The sequence below is a fragment of the Nipponia nippon genome, unplaced genomic scaffold (assembly GCF_047370975.1).
Source record: "Nipponia nippon isolate SJK-2023a ecotype South Korea unplaced genomic scaffold, ASM4737097v1 scaffold_10, whole genome shotgun sequence".
In the NCBI taxonomy this organism is placed as follows: domain Eukaryota; kingdom Metazoa; phylum Chordata; class Aves; order Pelecaniformes; family Threskiornithidae; genus Nipponia; species Nipponia nippon.
Genome location: NW_028262291.1, coordinates 16,127,048 through 16,132,134, shown reverse-complemented (window position 1 = coordinate 16,132,134; position 5,087 = coordinate 16,127,048). Strand labels below are relative to the sequence as shown.

At 48.7% G+C, this 5,087-nt stretch overlaps 2 long non-coding RNA genes across 4 annotated transcripts in view; one reads left to right on the top strand and one right to left on the bottom strand.

Moving 5' to 3' along the window:
• LOC148057086 (uncharacterized) overlaps positions 1-2,751 on the top strand; it is a 50,110-nt gene extending 47,359 nt beyond the window's left edge. For all 3 annotated transcript variants that reach the window (XR_015701840.1, XR_015701839.1, XR_015701838.1), the window contains one exon: positions 575-2,751. This is a non-coding gene — a long non-coding RNA (uncharacterized LOC148057086). The remainder of the gene's footprint in view (positions 1-574) is intronic.
• A 761-nt stretch (positions 2,752-3,512) lies between these two features.
• LOC148057085 (uncharacterized) overlaps positions 3,513-5,087 on the bottom strand; it is a 59,830-nt gene continuing 58,255 nt past the window's right edge. The window contains exons 4-5 of the long non-coding RNA XR_015702059.1: positions 4,651-4,740; positions 3,513-4,176 (exon numbers count right to left, since the gene is read on the bottom strand). This is a non-coding gene — a long non-coding RNA (uncharacterized LOC148057085). The remainder of the gene's footprint in view (positions 4,177-4,650; positions 4,741-5,087) is intronic.

The following is a 5,087-nucleotide window of genomic DNA, read 5'->3' as shown; positions in this document are numbered from 1 at the left end:
CAAACTCTGTTGGATGAATTCAGTTTTACTTGCTCACTGTAAATGTTTAAACAAGAGTACCGCTTGCATGAGCTCTGTGCAACAGAAGAAGGTAATGAACTTGGAAGAAAAATTCTTGGTCTCGATGCCTCTGGTATGATCTGTCCACACCGCTGCCTTGGAAGAAGAGATGTTGGATAAGGGTGCCGAGAGCTCATGGCTTTGACAGATGCAATGGCCGAACTAACGTCTTACCTGTATGTATCTTTATGTAAGGCAGAACTTACCATTTGGGGTGATTGTCAGTGGTTGAGGTTTCTCTGGCCGCTTGCTGAGCGTACCCCTCCAGGCCTGTGAGGCTTCCTGGGACAGCCGGCAGGTTGCAGTGGGTTTGCCTGAGTCTTAGGATGGGAAAAGTCACCAGGGCATGTTGTGTTACCTGTCCTTTTCATCGGGTGACCCTTCACCAGCAAGGTGTGCAGGTCCCGCTCACCCCTACCAGCGCTATCATACTTTCTCGGTGGTGTCAAAAGCCCTTCTAAGACAGGAGTTGGATGCATAATTTAAAACTTTTTTTTTTTTTTTCTCCTTTCAGGTATAACAAAGGATCCAAGGTGTCTTTTCCCTTCAACAGGGCCTGGGAGAAACTACCTTGTACCATGCTACTGCTAAGACTCATTAAACTGGTAACAGTGCCTCGAAGGGGTATAGTTGGAGGTGTTCTCATGCACTGAAGATCCGTACTCCTTACGTGGCAATTTGGAGTTGTTCAATGTGTCCAGGTTTCATAAACTCAGGAGGTAAAGTCCTTTTCTTCACCTGCACTGAGCTCTCATGGACACGAGCTACTGATAGCCTCAAGCTGTGAGTGAGCAACTGCTGGTGGATGGCTGTTGGTGAACAGTGTGGCTTTCAGATGCTGGAGGACTCCACACTCACCTGTTTCTGACTCAAGGAATAAATAAATAAATAAAGGGGAGGGGGGCCATTCACCTGTACAGGCCAATGAGTGAGTAACCTGATGAATGATCCTAATACCATAACAACGAATGTGGTAGCCCATTTGGAAACTGCTTGTCTTAACATAAGCTTTATGGACCAGCATGAGGGTGCTGGACTTGACTGTGTCTTACAGTAGTGCTCTCTATGTTGTGTAAGCCTTAACTGTCGAGTGCCGTGATTGGCATGTGGGTACCTGCCCTTCAAACGTTAACTATTGTAACTGAAATTCAGTCTAGATAAGCAAAAGGTAATATTTTCATGAATCTTTCATAATGTGGGTCTCGAACAGGGATGCTGGAGGCAGAAACTGGCTGAGCGCAGAGAGAGGGAAGCATCCAGATCTTCTGCTCTTAAACTTGGAGGTCTCCAGTGACGAGAGTCCTTCAGCCCTGACTGGGAGGCAGCTTGTGGGGTGGCTGGCTATGTACAGTGCTTGCGTGCAGAGACAGAGTGGGTCCTGGTCTCCTCCGCCCCAGCATGGCAGCGCTCAGGCCTGCACCCTAATGCAGAACATGCAGCAGCTTGTCGTGCTTAATGGCTTTGGTGTTGGTTGGTTTGTTTAAGTGCAGGCTTCCACCACAGCAATCCGGGTGTTTTACTCTATCCAGGCTCAACAAAACTATGGCTCTTGCTCCAGGCTTGGTTTGTTAACACCACCAGGCGAGGTTAAGCCGTGAGAAAGCTGGGCGTACAGAGCACCTGCCTGCTATGCACGCATGTGCCTACAGGGAGCAGGAAGATGCAGTGTGACCAGACTGCCTCAAAGCTATGCTTAGCAGCTAGGAGCACTGTCCTGCAGCATTCCTGCTAAGGCACGCTCACAGCTGAAACACTGGGGCTGTGCCATGGGGGTTACACAGAGGAGCAAGCTCATGGCTGAGCCTCTGCTGTGCCACAGCACAAGTTGCTTGCGGGCTACCTCCGACTTGCTTCTGCGGTGGTAATGTTAGCTGAGGGTGTTGTACTGCACCCCTGCTTCTCCTGAAAGGGGGGAGAGTGTGTTGATAACCAGCTTGCTCTGATGAAATGCTTTAATAAAATGAAGCTCTGACAAGGGAGTTGTGACTTAAGTCGGCCAAACTGAAGCCTAAACTGCAGAGAGCTGGTGTGTGATAATGCAAAGGTGTAAAAGCTTATGGGTTTTTGCTGGTTTTGGTTATTGGTTATTTTTTTTCAAAGTGAAGCAAAGCAGATACTTTATGATCACTGACATTAACTAACTACTGTATTAAATAGTTGGGGGGGAAATGAATGTCAGTCTCTAACTTCTACAGCCTTCTATTGCTGTGCTAGCCAACTGTATTTTTAGCCCTGTGCATGGCTTACTGGTCTGCCAGCTACAGCATTGCCTCAAACGATGCTGGGAAGCAAGCTGCTGTTGCTGAGGGTCACAGGGATAAATGCTTTGGGAAAGGTAAAAGCCTGAGATGGTCAAAGACAAATGTTTTGGCTGTTATTTGGTTGTGTAGTTAAAGGTGATGGGCAGAGGAAAGGACTACATCTGGATGGATGCTGCCTTCTCAGCTCTGCTGCCAGGGGTGACATGCTTTGCTTTTGCTTCTTGTCAAGCCCACCAGTGTAAGAAAGCAAGTGGTGAAGTGAAAAAACATTCCCCAAATGCACAGTGGGGTTTGATGGGTAAGAGGAGGGGTAGGCTTCTGCCAGAGACCGGACTGAGAGCGTCTGTACAATGTGCAGGCATGTTGTTAAAGTGAAGTATCTGATACATGAGTAACAGGTCCAATAATATAATTGTAAAGTCAATGTTTAAAAAAAAAAAAAAAACCAAAACAACCTACTGCAGTTATGGTGCAAGATTTTATTGAGCTTGAGTTACGAAACAGCGTCTTCCTTGCACAGTAAGTACCTGTGGAAGGGGACAGGGTGGGGGCAGGAAGATGACAAGGACAAGGGGGGGTCCATGGGTGGCAGAAGACATGTGTGAGAGTTATGGGGGGGTGGGGGGCACAGGAGTGCTGTGTTGTGGCCATGTGTTCAAGAGACTGGTATTGAGGGTTGTATCACAAGTATCACGTGTACATTGGCACATGCATGGAGTTTCCTGTGTGGAGCATCCTGCATGTGCACTGTCAGGTGTAGTATGCAACATGCAGTTGTGGTGTGTCATGTCTGCAAGCACGTGTGGTGTCATATGTGGCATCAAGTGTGGTGTGTCATGGGCATGCGGCATGTGTGTGGTATTTAATCTGTGGGCTGTGATGTGTGTGCAGCACATGCTGCGTCATGTGTGGTGCATCATGGGTGTGTCATCATGCATGTGGGGGTGTAATGTGTGGTATGTCATGTGTGGTGGCACCTGTGGTATGTCACAGGTGTGTGGCAAATATGGTGTTATGTATGTGCAGCACAGGTGTGGTGTCCCACCTGTGGTACATGACACATGTGCAGCAGCTGTGGGTGGTAGTGCACTACCCCACTGGTTTGTGACTCACCTGTGCGTTGCATGACTGTGCGTCACCGGTGCAGCATACACCTGTTCTGCTTTTCATGTGTGCAGTGCAAAAGTGCTGTGCATGAGAGGGTTTTGTCTCCAGTGGACGGTGTGTGTCTTAGATGCGGGGGGGTGGGGGGTGTACTTTGTGTCTTGAGTGTGGTGTGCACATAGGGCATGCCCATAAGTCGGTGTCTTACCTCTGCAGCGTGAGTGGTTTGTGCAGCAGTGAAGAAGCCCTGCTGTGTGCCACTGAGGTTCTCCCCCACAGCTGCCCTCCAGCCTGCTCTGCCTGATCGCATCCCCCTCCCTCCTGCCCAGCATGGCTGTTGTCAGGGCTGGCTGCAGCTGTCTGGGGATGAAGCGCCCTGTTGGGGTGCCAGCCAGTCTGGCTGCTGTGCAACAGGAGCCTGCCTGCAGCCCTACTGGCCTTTTTCAAGGCTGGAAGGGTTTTGTGTATCCCACTCCCCCTCACTGTGCTGCCCTGCTCTGTGTGAGCTGAAGCCCCGTCAAAGGGGGTGGTGGGTACACACTCCCTCTGCGTACATCAGCAGGTCTCTGCTACAGCAGGACCTCCCCATCAGCCACAGTCCGGGTGGGGAAGGCGCAGGCTGCTCCTATGCAGCGCCTCCATCGCAGGAGGAGAGGGTGCAGGCACGCGTCCAAGCATGGTGGGACAGAACTAGAGCTCCTGGGGCCAAGCCTTCTGCTCTTCCTCGTGATGGCAGCACATCTGCAAAAAACTAAATCCAAAGCAAGGTTAAGGGGTAGAGACATTCCTTCACTGCAACACTCTGGCTTTCTAACTGTCACTCTGCTAGCCCCTGGAGAAAGCCTTGAAAGCACCTACACTAGTCAGGAACCAAAAACTCACTGGATGCTCACCAGAGCTGCATGGACACTTTTGACCATTTACCCTCTGTTCTTGTGTGGTAACAGTCAATACGCACACACAGGATTTTTGCCATTTTAACTTAGCTGAAAGAAAACCATGTATACATCATATCATGCTGAATGTTAGAAGTATTTATTTTTTGATTTACAAAGCAGCTCTTTCAATTTGTTACCAGTAATGTGTATTTAAAATACACAATAATAATAAATAAATGAAGGGCAGGGACACTTCTCTTACTTAAACAGCAAGACAAGCCCCATGGTAACAATTTCCTTCCCTCCTTTGCAGTCCTTCAAAGGCCTTCCAGTGTTTTGCCACCCACCTGAAAATGCTGATTTGGGCTGCTGGGCACATGTGGAGGGGATTTCTTGAGTGAAACTGCTTGCATGGAGGCTGTGGGCTCAGCTGCTGCCTGAAACAAGAGTCACACATTAGAAAAGCTGCAGAGCTTTCACCCAACAGCCACTGCATCTTCTGCACCCCTTTAAAGCATTGCTGCCCTTTCTCAACTGGGCAAGAAAGTCAGGCATTTAATTTTTTTTTTTGTGCATGTACATAAATGCTCTCTCTATATATAGACACACACACAGCCGCACATAAGTACATATATATTTATTTACATGTATATACATATATGGGTAGGATAGACAAATGACAATAGACATATGCTTGACTAAAAAAGACGCTTGGAGTGGCCAACTAGCAGCCAAGCACTTCATTATCCAGTTCAGCAATGGGCTGCAATCCTGTGTGCCTCAC